This window comes from Hyperolius riggenbachi, chromosome 7, assembly GCF_040937935.1.
Source record: "Hyperolius riggenbachi isolate aHypRig1 chromosome 7, aHypRig1.pri, whole genome shotgun sequence".
Lineage (NCBI taxonomy): Eukaryota > Metazoa > Chordata > Amphibia > Anura > Hyperoliidae > Hyperolius > Hyperolius riggenbachi.
The window spans coordinates 5,730,061-5,746,183 of NC_090652.1; the positions used below are offsets into that span (position 1 = coordinate 5,730,061).

The 16,123-nt window shown below is 50.4% G+C and overlaps 1 protein-coding gene across 2 annotated transcripts in view; it reads left to right on the plus strand.

The window, feature by feature from the left end:
- GRAP (GRB2 related adaptor protein) overlaps positions 1-16,123 on the plus strand; it is a 143,426-nt gene that overhangs the window by 32,848 nt on the left and 94,455 nt on the right. The window lies entirely within an intron of this gene.

A 16,123-nucleotide genomic window follows, 5' to 3' on the forward strand; every position in this document is an offset into this window, starting at 1 on the left:
AGTCTTGGGTGTGAGATCCGTGGTCTCTACACCCTGGAACTAGTCTGAAGTATAACAGGATAACACAAGTTCCCTAGTCTTGGGTGTGAGGTCCGTGGTCTCTACACCCTGGAACTGGTCTAAAGTATAACACAGTAATAACACAGTATCCCGAGTCTTGGGTGTGAGGTCCGTGGTCTCTACACCCTGGAACTGGTCTAAAGTATAACACAGTAATAACACAGTAATCTGGCTAAGTGTGAATTCCCAGGTCCACCTGGTTCTAACACACTGAAGGATCTGACTATGGTCTGAGTGCTAACACATAAGCTTCGCAACGGCAGACAACCAGACACTGACAGACGAGAAGTATATATAGCAAAGCGCTCCTCAGCGCCGCCCAGTCCCATTCAGCCAATCACCTGCTGCGCTGGTATCAGCTGATGTTGGTAAAGTGACATCTCTATCCATTAGTAACTTGTCAAAATTGGCTATAGCTTTCCTCCCAAGTGTCTCTTAGGCCCGAGACTCACTGGCAGAGCTTTCTAAGCACTTGTGATCAGGGCCAGTTCAAGGCAAACTTGCGAGGACGCGTTCCACCCCCCCCCCCCCCCCCCTTCAATTCATTCCTCCTCAGTCAGGACAGCAGTGCCACCTCCCCGCTTCTGCTGTGCTGCTGTGCAAGTCAAATGAAACACTGCTGCTCTCCTGCCTCCCCCTCCTCACTCACTGTCAGACTCCTCACACAGCACAACAAGCTGCTTTCCCCCAATGATGCTCTCCTGCCTCCCCCTCCTCACTCACTGTCAGACTCCTCACACAGCACAACAAGCTGCTTTCCCCCAATGATGCTCTCCTACCTCCCCCTCCTCACTCACTGTCAGACTCCTCACACAGCACAACAAGCTGCTTTTCCCCAATGCTGCTCTCCTGCCTCCCCCCTCCTCACTCGCTGTCAGACTCCTCACACAGCACAACAAGCTGCTTTTCCCCAATGCTGCTCTCCTGCCTCCCCCTCCTCACTCACTGTCAGACTCCTCACACAGCACAACAAGCTGCTTTTCCCCAATGATGCTCTCCTGCCTCCCACTCCCCCCTCCTCACTCACTGTCAGACTTCTCACATAGCACAACAAGCTGCTTTTCCCCAATGATGCTCTCCTGCCTCCCCCTCCTCACTCACTGTCAGACTCCTCACACAGCACAACAAGCTGCTTTTCCCCAATGATGCTCTCCTGCCTCCCTCTCCTCACTCACTGTCTGACTCCTCACACAACACAACAAGCTGCTTTTCCCCAATGCTGCTCTCCTGCCTCCCACTCCCCCCTCACTGTCAGACTCCTCACACAGCACAACAAGCTTCTTTTCCCCAATGATGCTCTCCTGCCTCCCCCCTCCTCACTCACTGTCAGACTCCTCACACAGCACAACTAGCTGCTTTTCCCCAATGATGCTCTCCTGCCTCCCCCCTCCTCACTCTCTGTCATACACCTCACACAGCACAACAAGCTGCTTTTCCCCCATGCCGCTCTCCTGCCCCCCCCCCCCCCCCCCCCTCCTCACTCACTGTCCGACTCCTCACACAGCACAACAAGCTGCTCTTCCCCAATGCTGCTATCCTGCCTCCCCCCTCCTCACTCACTGTCAGACTCCTCACACAGCACAACAAGCTGCTTTTCCCCAATGCTGCTCTCCTGCCTCCCCCCTCCTCACTCACTGTCAGACTCCTCACACAGCACAACAAGCTGCTTTTCCCCAATGCTGCTCTCCTGCCTCCCCCCTCCTCACTCACTGTCAGACTCCTCACACAGCACAACAAGCTGCTTTTCCCCAGTGATGCTCTCCTGCCTCCCCCCTCCTCACTCTCTGTCAGACTCCTCACACATCACAACAAGCTGCTTTTCCCCAATGCTGCTCTCCTGCCTCCCCCCTCCTCACTCACTGTCAGACTCCTCACACAGCACAACAAGCTGCTTTTCCCCAATGATGCTCTCCTGCCTCCCCCTGCTCACTCACTGTCAGACTCCTCACACAGCACAACAATCTGCTTTTCCCCAATGATGCTCTCCTGCCTCCCTCTCCTCACTCACTGTCAGACTCCTCACACAGCACAACAAGCTGCTTTTCCCTAATTATGCTCTCCTGCCTTCCCCCTCCTCACTCACTGTCAGACTCCTCACACAGCACAACAAGCTGCTTTTCCCCAATGATGCTCTCCTGCCTCCCCCTCCTCACTCACTGTCAGACTCCTCACACAGCACAACAAGCTGCTATTCCCCAATGATGCTCTCCTGCTTTTCCCCAGTGATGCTCTCCTCACTCACTGTCAGACTCCTCACACAGCACAACAAGTTGCTTTTCCCCAATGCTGCTCTCCTGCCTCCCCCCTCCTCACTCACTGTCAGACTCCTCATACAGCACAACAAGCTGCTTTTCCCCAATGATGCTCTCCTGCCTCCCCCTCCTCACTCACTGTCAGACTCCTCACACAACACAACAAGCTGCTTTTCCCCAATGCTGCTCTCCTGCCTCCCCCCTTCTCACTCACTGTCAGACTCCTCACACAGCACAACAAGTTGCTTTTCCCCAATGCTGCTCTCCTGCCTCCCCCCTCCTCACTTACTGTCAGACTCCTCATACAGCACAACAAGCTGCTTTTCCCCAATGCTGCTCTCCTGCCTCCCCCCTCCTCACTTACTGTCAGACTCCTCATACAGCACAACAAGCTGCTTTTCCCCAATGCTGCTCTCCTGCCTCCCCCCTCCTCACTCACTGTCAGACTCCTCACACAGCATAACAAGCTGCTTTTCTTCAATGCTGCTCTCCTGCCTCCCCCCTTCCTCACTCACTGTTAGACTCCTCACACAGCACAACAAGCTGCTTTTCCCCAATGATGACCTCTTCACTTCGCTCTCCTCTTGCTTCTCCTCCTACCCTGCATGCAATTAGTGTAAACACAGTACAAACATGCCGCCCCTGTAATCTCTGCACCTGAAGTAAATGTTTTACCTTGCTTCATGAGAGAACCGGCCCTGCTTGTGATCTATAAAGCTCTTCCTCATGCAATGCTATGAGGTATTTTTTAAAAATCACATCGCTCAAGTGGGATCACACCCGTAGCGTTACATTAGCAAGAGCTTTTCAAATCACAAGCGCTTACTAAAAGGCTTGGAAAAGCGCTGCTAGTGGGTTCCAGGCCTTAATCTCAGGGCTGCAGTCACCATCTGCAGAGATCTTCTATCCCAGGATGATGGATTCTGTTACAACTTCTACTTTCCCCCATCTATTTGTAGGTCAATTGCAGCAGATAACATCACATGACTTTAGTTTCTTGCAGTTGAGCAGGAGACCAGCTTTGGCACTTTCTTGTTTGACATTCATGAATAGGCTCTACGGGACTTCTGTTCTTCAGTTTAAACCATCAGAATGGTATGATCGGTATATCTCAGTTTGTTAATACTCCTGCCAGCTATTTTAACTCCAGCGTGTGACTCATACAAACCAGATTTCCGCTGGTAAGTAATTGCACTGATCTGCATTCTGTAGCAAGGAAATGTTCTCAATTCTACAAGCCAGACTGCAGCAATATATGGAGCGAGAACTGCCAGATGTGCCAGCTGGTTTTAGAAGAATAGAGGCACAGGGGACCGTATTGCCAACATTTGAAGGATAATAGAGAAAGCAAGGGAATTCCAGAGGAAAGTCTACTTTTGCTTTATTGACTATTCAAAAGCTTGTGACTGTGTGGATTATGATAGAATGTGGCAGATTCTCCTGGGAATGGGGATATCAGGCCATCTCATTTGCCTTTTGAGGAATCTATATGCAAACCAAGAAGCAACAGTTAGAACAAAGTATGGAAATGGCCCACATAGCTCCCAACCGTCCCTTTTTTTTGGAGGGACAGTCCCTCTTTGGGAGTCCTGTCCCTCTGTCCTCCTCATTTGTCCCTCTTTCAGGACTTTGTCCCTCTTTCTATGCAAATATATATATTTCTCTACTAAAAATGTTTGATTGACTCTAAACTTTATTCCCATCCTTTAAATTAATATATTTCTTATGTTTACATGTTAATATGAAGGAAAATAGGATAGAAAGGACCAGTGTGGTTTGAATTATACAGCAACATATTTTTCTTATGAAATCTTTATGGTATGCGTAACTAGGGTTGTGATGTGGCTGTTCAGGGGGTGTGGCAGGGGTGTGGCTTAAGTGTCCCTCTTTTTCCTCTCAGAAAGTTGGGAGGTGTGGGCCCGGATTTACCTCACAGGAGCTTATAGCACAGATGTCCTGGCACCTTAGACTTCACCCTCCATCCATGAACCAACAAACCCCCACCAAACTGCACGCAGGTGTGCTGGCTGGCACAGCTGTCACTCGTCCCTTACTTCCCTTGCCCATCATAGGTAGCTACAGGTGCCCCTTAGTATTAGGTAGCCAGGAGTACCCTCAATAATAAGTAGCTAGAGGTGTCCCCAAGTATTAGGTAGCTAGGGGTATCCTCAGTATTCAGTAGCTAGACGTTCCCCTGACTGATGGGAGATCTGGTCAGTGTAATGCCGAGAGCCGGGGAAGTAACCTCTCTTTCACATTCTAATGTGGATTCTGCATAGAGAAGGAGGGAGGGAGGAACTCAGGGAGAGGAGTGAGGAAGCCGCCTTTCCAACAATCAGCAGACACCTGTAGGCACAAGCCTACCCTGCCTTATGGTAAATCCGGCCCTGGTATTGAATAATAGACTGGATCACAATTGATAAAGCAGTGCGACAAGGCTGCATATTGTCTCCTTATTCATTTATGTACTGCGGAAAGCTGGTTTGGATGAGTCACATGCAGTACATCTATCTCTAAACTCTTTCACCACAAACCTCCAAACTGCTGGGAAGGAAATGTGGGTCTTGTCAGCAGCAGTCAGTCACACTGCTTTCCGGTTTACTGTTTTTATTGTAATTAAACCCGAATAAGACCGTTACACAGCGTATCACAGCAATTTTGGGCAGCCCGGTGGCGTAGTGGTTAGCACTGTCGCCTTGCAGCGCTGGGTCCCCGGTTCGAAACCCAGCCAGGTCAACATTAGCTAGGAGTTTGTATGTTATCCCCATGTCTGTGCGGGTTTCCTCCGGGCACTCATGTTTCCTCCCCAGTAACATACAGATAAGTTAATTAGCTTCCCCCTAGAATTGGCTCTAGACTACAATACATACACTACACGATACATACATAGACATATGACTATGGCAGGGACTAGATTGTGAGCCCCTCTGAGGGACAGTTAGTGACATGACTATGTACTCTGTACAGCGCTGCGTAATATGTCGGCGCTATATAAATACTTAAATAAATAAATGTGGTCATACATAAACCATTGCTATGCTGTAACATCTCATGCAGATATGGGCCCTTATTCATTTCACTTTTCTTCTGGGAGATTATTTTTCATCCTCTCTATAAAGGGACCTGAGCTCAGGCTAAAATCCCAATTTGGACTTACCTGACTCCTGTCCTGGTCACGCTGGCGGCTTCGTTAATCAAAATCACCTGCACACGCTCCTGCCGCGCTTGCAACACTTCATCACGCTGGCCGGCATGAGAGTCCTGCGCATACGCAATTCAGACTTGGAGAACCGCGCATGCGCAGGACTCTCACGTCGGTCGGCATGGGCACACTTGGGCGACTTCAGGCCAAAGTCCTCGATTAACGGAGCCACGAGTAGGACCGGGAAAGGAGCCAGGAGGGCGCTGGGGGACCTCGCAGGCTACAGCGGGCTAGAAGAAGCCCCAGGTAACTGCAAATTGCAATTTTAGAGTGAGCTCAGGGCCCATTTAAAATAATATTTTCTGCATTCTGCAAATGAAAAAGTACCAAATGGTGGGAATGTGGGTGAAAAATTCACGTCAAAATTACTCTTAGTATTCTCTCGCTAGCTGGATGCTTAAAGGGGAACTCCAGCCTAAACAAACATACTGTCAATTAGGTTACATTAGTTATGTTAATTAAAATAGATAGGTAATATAATATCTTACCCTCCCTGTTTTAAAAGAACAGGCAAATGTTTGTGATTTCATGAGGGCAGACATCTTTTTGGTTGAAAGGAGGTGACAAGGAGCAGGAGACACAGTTCAAACTGTCCTGTGTGCTGATCACCCCTCCCAGCTGTGCGCGCTAGGGCTTCAAATCTAGAGTTGGGCCGAACGGTTCGCCGGCGAACGGGGTTCGCGCGAACTTAGGTGGTTCGCGTGCGGGTACCGCACGCGAACCTTTTGCGGAAGAAGTTCGGTTCGCCCCATAATGCACCTGAGGGTCAACTTTGACCCTCTACATCACAGTCAGCAGGCCCAGTGTAGCCAATTAGGCTACACTAGCCCCTGGAGCCCCACCCCCCCTTATATAAGGCAGGCAGCGGCGGCCATTACGGCCACTCGTGTGCCTGCATTAGTCAGAGTAGGGCGAGCTGCTGCAGACTGTCTCTCAGGGAAAGATTAGTTAGGCTTAACTTCTTCCTGGCTGCATACCTGTTCTGTTCAGTGAGCCCTCAGCCCACTGCATACCTGTACTGTGATCCTGCCACTGCATAGCTGTTCAGTGATCCTGCCACAGCATACCTGTTCTGTTCAGTGAGCCCTCAGCCCACTGCATACCTGTACTGTGATCCTGCCACTGCATAGCTGTTCAGTGATCCTGCCACAGCATACCTGTTCTGTTCAGTGAGCCCTCAGCCCACTGCATACCTGTACTGTGATCCTGCCACTGCATACCTGTTCAGTGATCCTGCCACAGCATACCTGTTCTGTTCAGTGAGCCCTCAGCCCACTGCATACCTGTACTGTGATCCTGCCACTGCATAGCTGTTCAGTGATCCTGCCACAGCATACCTGTTCTGTTCAGTGAGCCCCCAGCCCACTGCATACCTGTACTGTGATCCTGCCACTGCATACCTGTTCAGTGATCCTGCCACAGCATACCTGTTCTGTTCAGTGAGCCCTCAGCCCACTGCATACCTGTACTGTGATCCTGCCACTGCATACCTGTTCAGTGATCCTGCCACAGCATACCTGTTCTGTTCAGTGAGCCCTCAGCCCACTGCATACCTGTACTGTGATCCTGCCACTGCATAGCTGTTCAGTGATCCTGCCACAGCATACCTGTTCTGTTCAGTGAGCCCTCAGCCCACTGCATACCTGTACTGTGATCCTGCCACTGCATACCTGTTCAGTGATCCTGCCACAGCATACCTGTTCTGTTCAGTGAGCCCTCAGCCCACTGCATACCTGTACTGTGATACTGCCACTGCATAGCTGTTCAGTGATCCTGCCACAGCATACCTGTTCTGTTCAGTGAGCCCTCAGCCCACTGCATACCTGTACTGTGATCCTGCCACTGCATAGCTGTTCAGTGATCCTGCCACAGCATACCTGTTCTGTTCAGTGAGCCCCCAGCCCACTGCATACCTGTACTGTGATCCTGCCACTGCATACCTGTTCAGTGATCCTGCCACAGCATACCTGTTCTGTTCAGTGAGCCCTCAGCCCACTGCATACCTGTACTGTGATCCTGCCACTGCATACCTGTTCAGTGATCCTGCCACAGCATACCTGTTCTGTTCAGTGAGCCCTCAGCCCACTGCATACCTGTACTGTGATCCTGCCACTGCATACCTGTTCAGTGATCCTGCCACAGCATACCTGTTCTGTTCAGTGAGCCCTCAGCCCACTGCATACCTGTACTGTGATACTGCCACTGCATACCTGTTCAGTGATCCTGCCACAGCATACCTGTTCTGTTCAGTGAGCCCTCAGCCCACTGCATACCTGTACTGTGATCCTGCCACTGCATACCTGTTCAGTGATCCTGCCACAGCATACCTGTTCTGTTCAGTGAGCCCTCAGCCCACTGCATACCTGTACTGTGATCCTGCCACTGCATAGCTGTTCAGTGATCCTGCCACAGCATACCTGTTCTGTTCAGTGAGCCCTCAGCCCACTGCATACCTGTACTGTGATCCTGCCACTGCATACCTGTTCAGTGATCCTGCCACTGTATACCTGTGCTGTGAACCCGCCACTGTATACCTGTTCTGTTCAGTGGACCCGCCACTGTATACCTGTTCTGTGAACCCGCCACTGTATACCTGTTCTGTTCAGTGGACCCGCCACTGTATACCTGTTCTGTGAACCCGCCACTGTATACCTGTTCTGTTCAGTGGACCCGCCACTGTATACCTGTTCTGTGAACCCGCCACTGTATACCTGTTCTGTTCAGTGGACCTGCCACTGTATACCTGTTTAGTGAACACGCCACTGCATACCTGTTGTGTTCAGTGAACCTGCCACTGCATACCTGTTCTGTGAACCCGCCACTGTATACCTGTTCTGTTCAGTGGACCCGCCACTGTATACCTGTTCTGTGAACCCGCCACTGTATACCTGTTCTGTTCAGTGGACCTGCCACTGTATACCTGTTTAGTGAACACGCCACTGCATACCTGTTGTGTTCAGTGAACCTGCCACTGCATACCTGTTCTGTGAACCCGCCACTGTATACCTGTTCTGTTCAGTGGACCCGCCACTGTATACCTGTTCTGTTCAGTGGACCTGCCACTGTATACCTGTTCTGTTCAGTGGACCTGCCACTGTATACCTGTTTAGTGAACACGCCACTGCATACCTGTTGTGTTCAGTGAACCCGCCACTGTATACCTGTACTGTTCAGTGAACCCACCGCATCAGTGCGCATACCTGTGCAGTTAAGTGAACCCACCTACCTACGTGAGTGCACGCAGTGTGATATACCACTCCGTGCATACCCGATATGGACAAAACAGGTAGAGGAAGAGGAAGAGGTAGTGGCAGAGGCAGAGGAAGGCCACCCGGCAGGTCTGCGCGAGGTCGTGTAAATGTAATTTCGTGTGGACCTGGCCCACAGTACAGTGCTCGGAAGAAGGCACGTCCCATCACCTCCCAAGATTGTCAGGACGTGGTTGAGTATTTAGCGACACAGAACACCTCATCTTGCTCAGCCACCAGCGCTACTACTAGCACCACTTCCGCTGCATTTGACACTTCGCAAGAATTATTTAGTGGTGGTGAAATCACTGATGCACAGCCATTGTTACAGCCAGATGAATTTTCACCAGCTCATATGTCTGCGTTACGCGACAACACTATGGATGTAACGTGTAAGGAGGATGAAGGACCTACACATTTGGATTTTTCTGAGGCAAGCGAAGCTGGGCAGGATGATTACGATGATGACGATGATAGGGATCCTCTGTATGTTCCCAATAGAGGAGATGAAGAGGGGGACAGTTCAGAGGGGGAGTCAGAGAGTAGTAGGAGGATAGAAGTTGCTGAAAGAAGCTGGGGCAGCTCTTCGTCAGAAACAGCTGGTGGCAGAGTCCGGCACCATGTATCGCCAGATTCGCCACCTATGTACAGCCAGCCAACTTGCCCTTCAGCATCAGCTGCTGAGGTGCCCACATCCCAGGGTGGCTCAGCGGTGTGGAAATTTTTTAATGTGTGTGCCTCAGATCGGACCAAAGCCATCTGTTCGCTCTGCCAACAAAAATTGAGCCGTGGAAAGGCCAACACTCACGTAGGGACAAGTGCCTTACGAAGGCACCTGCAGAAAAGGCACAAACAGCAATGGGATGGCCACCTGAGCAAAAGCAGCAGCAGCACACAAAAGCAAAGTCACCCTCCTTCTCCTCTTCCTCCTTCAGGTGCATCATCTGCTTATGCCGCTCTCTCCCTTGCACCTTCACAGGCACCCTCCTCCACTCCGCCTCTGCCCTTGAGCGGTTCCTGCTCCTCTGCCCACAGCAGCAGTCAGGTGTCCGTGAAGGAAATGTTTGAGCGGAAGAAGCCACTTTTGGCCAGTCACCCCCTTGCCCGGCGTCTGACAGCTGGCGTGGCGGAACTGTTAGCTCGCCAGCTGTTACCATACCGGCTGGTGGACTCTGAGGCCTTCCGTAAATTTGTGGCCATCGGAACACCGCAGTGGAAGATGCCAGGCCGCACTTATTTTTCCAGAAAGGCCATACCCCAACTGCACCGTGAAGTTGAGAGGCAAGTGGTGTCATCTCTTGCGAAGAGCGTTGGGTCAAGGGTACACCTGACCACGGATGCCTGGTCTGCCAAGCACGGGCAGGGCCGCTACATTACCTACACAGCCCATTGGGTGAACCTGGTGGTGAACGATGGCAAGCAGAAAGCGGCGGACCAAATTGTGACACCTCCACGGCTTGCAGGCAGGCCTCCTGCCACCTCCTCTCCTCCTGCTACATGCTCTTCGCTGTCCTCCTCCTCCTCCTTGGCTGAGTGGCAGTTCTCCTCTCCAGCTACACAGCCCCAGCTCCGCAGGGCCTATGCTGCATGCCAGGTACGACGGTGTCACGCCATCTTAGACATGGCTTGTCTCAAAGCGGAGAGGCACACTGGAGCAGCTCTCCTGGCTGCTCTTAAGAAACAGGTGGATGAGTGGCTGACCCCGCACCACCTGGAGATAGGCAACGTGGTGTGCGACAACGGCAGCAATCTGCTTGCCGCTTTGCATATGGGGAAGCTGACACACATACCCTGCATGGCACATGTCATGAATCTGGTGGTTCAAAGATTTGTGGCAAAGTACCCTGGCTTAGCGGATGTCCTGAAGCAGGCCAGGAAGTTCTGTGGGCATTTGAGGCGCTCTTACACAGCCATGGCACGATTTGCAGAAATTCAGCGTAAAAACAACATGCCGGTGAGACGCCTCATTTGCGATAGCCCCACTCGCTGGAACTCGACCCTCCTCATGTTCTCCCGCCTGCTAGAACAGAAGAAAGCCGTCACCCAGTACCTCTACAACTGGAGTAGAACGAAACAGTCTGGGAAGATGGGGATGTTCTGGCCCGACAACTGGACAATGATGAAAAATGCATGCAGGCTCATGCGGCCGTTTGAGGAGGTGACCAACCTGGTGAGCCGCAGTGAGGGCACCATCAGCGACTTAATTCCCTACGCGTACTTCTTGGAGCGTGCTGTGCGTAGAGTGGCGGATGAAGCTGCGAATGAGCGTGACCAGGAACCGTTACGGCAGGAACAGGCATGGGACCAATTTTCATCAGACCCAGCTGTTTCCTCAACACCTGCGGCAGCACAGAGGGGGGAGGAGGAGGAAGAAGAGAGGTCATGTGCAGAAGATGAGTCAGACTCAGAGGATGATGAGCAAGGTGTTTCTTTGGGGGAGGAGGAGGAGGAGGAGGGGACAGCGGCAGGAGAACAACCGCAGCAGGCGTCGCAGGGGGCTTGTGCTGCGCAACCTTCCCGTGGTATTGTTCGCGGCTGGGGGGAGGAGGTTGACTTACCTGACGTCACTGAGGAAGAGCAAGAGGAGATGGAGGGTACTGGATCCGACTTTGTGCAGATGTCGTCTTTTATGCTGTCCTGCCTGTTGAGGGACCCCCGTATAAAAAACCTCAAGGGGAATGAGCTGTACTGGGTGGCCACACTACTAGACCCTCGGTACAGGCACAAAGTGGCGGACCTGTTACCAACTCACCGGAAGGTGGAAAGGATGCAGCACATGCAGAACCAGCTGTCAACTATGCTTTACAATGCCTTTAAGGGTGATGTGACGGCACAACGCCAGCAAGGTACCACTGCCACTAATCCTCCTCCCGTGTCCACGCAGTCAAAGACAGGACGCTCCAGCGATCTCATGGTGATGTCGGACATGCGGACGTTCTTTAGTCCAACGCCTCGCCGTAGCCCTTCCGGATCCACCCTCCACCAACGCCTGGAACGGCAGGTAGCCGACTACCTGGCCTTAAGTGTGGATGTAGACACTGCTGTGAACAGCGATGAGGAACCCTTGAACTACTGGGTGCGCAGGCTTGACCTGTGGCCAGAGCTGTCCCAATTTGCCATCCAACTTCTCTCCTGCCCTGCCGCAAGCGTCCTCTCAGAAAGGACCTTCAGCGCAGCTGGAGGCATTGTCACAGAGAAGAGAAGTCGCCTAAGTCACAAAAGTGTTAAGTACCTCACCTTTATAAAAATGAATGAGGCATGGATCCCGGAGGGCTGCTGCCCGCCCCAAGACTAAGTCAGTCCCCGCACATACAGCATCTCTGCCTGCACGCCGTGTGACTGGCTGCCTGGCCTGCCCCAAGAAGACTAAGTCGCTCCCAGTCCCTCCACACAGCATGTCTGCCTGCAGGCCGCTTCACTACCTTCTCCGCCACCACCAACAGGGTCCGGGACTCCAGGCGGATTGCTGAATTTTTTAGGCCGCTGCTAGCAGCGGCCGCTGTAATAATTTTTCGGGTGCGTGTACATGACTGCCTAATTTTTCTGGCTGCACTGCGGGCAGCTGCAACAACAAAAGAAAAGGCATGAACATGCGCCCATTCCCCTTCGTGATCATTACCTTGCCGTGGTGAAGGGGCTTGCGTATCACAATGGAGCAATGACCGGCGCCTAGATGAGTGTCTCGGGGGGCACACCCACGATAATAAGGTCGTTGCCTCATTGTGGTCAGACCAAATTTGATCAGCTGGACAGTCACTGTTCTGTCATTCAGCTACATCAGCCAGGTGACTGACCATATGGGCTGTAAAGCCACCAAAACCTGCACTCTCGCCATGGTGCGCACCAGTCCAGCACGGCCGTCACTACACAAACAGCTGTTTGCGGTGCGTTACACGATGAGTTTGGTGCGTCAGTGTGAAGCAGTACCTTAATTACACTACCTGATTGATGTATACACATGCAAGATGTTTGAAAGCACTTTAGGCCTGTCATTTAACATTCAATGTGATTTCTGCCCTTAAAACGCTGCTTTGCGTCAAATCCAGATTTTTCCCGGGGACTTTTGGCATGTATCCCACTCCGCCATCCCCCCCTCCAGGTGTTAGACCCCTTGAAACATCTTTTCCATCACTTTTGTGGCCAGCATAATTAATTTTTTTTTTCAAAGTTCGCATCCCCATTGAAGTCTATTGCGGTTCGCGAACTTTAACGCGAACCGAACCTTTCGCGAAAGTTCGCGAACCCGGTTCGCGAACCGAAAATCGGAGGTTCGGCCCAACTCTATTCAAATCTCACATTAAAAATTTAAAAAAATAATAATAATTTTGCACCAAAACAGCAGAATGAGAACAACATCATCAGAAATCCCATCATGCTTTGCACAGCATCAGGGGAAAAAATGCCCGGGCAGTTTTCTTGTGTGCAGCTAAAAATGAGGCTTGGGTTAGAAAAACAAAGTTCTGATGCTGTGAGTCTGAGCCTGGCGGTATGGACGAGCTCAGCTCGTCCATCACCGCCGGAGGCTGCCGCTCAGGCCCTGCTGGGCCGATTTTCATCAAATAAAGTGCAGCACACGCAGCCGGCACTTTGCCAGCCGCGTGTGCTGCCTGATCGCCACCGCTCTGCGGCGATCCGCCGCGAGCAGCGGCGAAAGAGGGTCCCCCAGCCGCCTGAGCCCAGCGTAGCCGGAACAAAAAGTTTCGGCCAGCGCTAAGGGCTGGATCGGAGGCGGCTGACGTCAGTACGTCGGCTGACGTCCATGACGTTACTCCGCTCGTCGCAATGGCGACGATCTAAGCAAAACAAGGAAGGCCGCTCATTGCGGCCTTCCTTGTTTATTCTGGGCGCCGGAGGCAATCGGAAGAACGCCTCTGGAGCGCCCTCTAGTGGGCTTTCATGCAGCCAACTTTCAGTTGGCTGCATGAAATAGTTTTTTTTTTATTTAAAAAAAACTCTCCCGCAGCTGCCCTGGCGATCTTAATAGAACGCCAGGTTGGTTAAAGAAACACCAGGCCTTATCAGTGCTGCTGAGTAGATTTTTAGTCTGGAGGTTCACTTTTAAAGGCCTTTTATTGATATGGTGTAAAAATATTACCAAGGAGAAAACTCAGGAGAAAAATGAATTGGATACGGGTCAGAATCGTATAACTGACCAACAAATAAAAAGGAAAACAGTTGATTGCTGTTAAAGAGGAACTCCAGTGAAAATAATGTAATAGAAAAAGTGCTTTATTTTTACAATAATTATGTATAAATGATTTAGTCAGTGTTTGCCCATTGTAAAATCTTTTCAATCCCTGATTTATAGTCTGACATTTATCACATGGTGACATTTTTACTGCTGGCAGGTGATGTAGCTGCTGCTTGCTGTTTTGGCAGTTGGAAACAGCTGTAAATAGCTATTTCCCACAATGCAACAAGGTTCCCAGACAGGAAACTGCCAGGAGTACCGCGGTCCTCAGAGTTTCCTGTGGGAGGGGTTTCACCACAATATCAGCCATACAGCGCCCCCTGATGGTCTGTTTGTGAAAAGGAATAGATTTCTCATGTAAAAGGGGGGGGTATCAGCTACTGATTGGGATAAAGTTCAATTCTTGGTCGGAGTTTCTCTTTAAGTCTTTCCAACAAACTGACTTCCAACAATGTCTTGGCTGGAAAATGTGATAATTGGAATAGATCTTTTACGTAGGGTCCTGCCTTGCGCAGAATCTCCTGAGGTAGACGCTAAAATACTGAACTGTGTATCTGACCTCCCTGGCAACAAGGATAATCCTTACAAGGGAGTACACATCACATTGTTAAAAAAAAGTCATAATAACTTAGCAAAACAGAAATGGCTAATAGGGTGACACTGGCAATGTGATTGGTTGCTGGAGACGGTATCTGGTCTTTCATACGTACGTGACGAGCTGCAGATAAATCATCTGCCCAACAAAAACGTGTACAGATGACACTGGTGACAAGGAGGGCTGTAAGGAGGGGGAGGGGAGTATTGGGGGGTGTATAGGGGGGGTGTATAGGGGGATTCCCAGCCAGCGTACCACCCTCTAGTAGTTTCTGTCTGAAAATCACTCAGAGAGAAGACCTTTTCTCCATCAGACTCATCCCCTGACCTCATCAGGAGGGGAAATATTTCATACAGAAGACTTTCTGCCTTGTATCAACGAAGGGTTAACTTTGCATATATAAAGCAGATATTAAACTAGCAGGTGTTTCACATACAGGAATGAGGAGGTGGTTTGTGCAGCCGCCGCAGAATCAATGTACTGCTTCCTACAGCAAGATCATCCCCAGGCACCGATAGAAATATACCCTCTGCTGGCTTCAACAGATATGGTGTGTGGCCACCTTTAGAAAAAGTGGGCAGAGCCAAAACCAGCCAAATACACACCTGGGCAACGCTGGGGCATCAGCTAAATGCTATATAAATATAAACACTCTCCACAGTATAGCTAGCCAGATGTGCCCCCACTATTAGGTAGCCCCCCTCCCAGTACACAGTACCCCCCCCCCCCCCTCCCCCGGTTGTCAACATATTCAGTGGCGCTGTGCAAAGTAAGAACAAACATGGGGTAAAAAAATAAAAACAGACAATGGTTACACCAATATACAAAATAAAGAATCGGTACAAAATACAGAATTGGTTATAACAGTGACATAATTAATATGAATAAATGTGTAACAAAATCCAAGACACAAAAGGGTGAGAGAGCTCTGCCCTTACGAGCTTACAATGTAAAGCAATAGGGGGGAAACAAGAGGTGGGATAATATTCATACCTACAGGCAGTGTGTTTTAGGATATCTAGCAGGAGTACAACTTAGCCAGAGGTCAAAGGGGGAATGGCCTAAGGTAGAGCGCATGCTTGTTGGAAAAAGTGAGGTTTGAGAGAGTGTTTAACCACTTCAGCCCTCAGTCGTGTTTTACTTTATGCATCCAAGCAATTTTCACCTCCCATTCATTCGCCTATAACTTTATCACTACTTATCACAATTAACTGATCTATATCTTGTTTTTTCCGCCACCAATTAGGCTTTCTTTGGGTGGTACATTTTGCTAGAAGCTACATTACTGTAAATGCATTTTAACAGGAAGAATAAGAAAAAAACAGGAAAAAATCATTATTTCTCAGTTTCCGGCCATTATAGTTTTAATATAATACATGCCTCCATAATTAAAACCCACGTATTGTATTTGCCTCAGGGCTCGTTTCCACTATCGCGAATCCGCATGTGTCCAACACATGCGGATTCGCACATGTAATGCAAGTGGATGGGCCTGTTTCCACTGTAGCGTTGTTGAGGTGCGTTTTTTTCAGCGGTAAAAAAACGCTCAAACGAGTCAACGAATTCGCCTGCGAG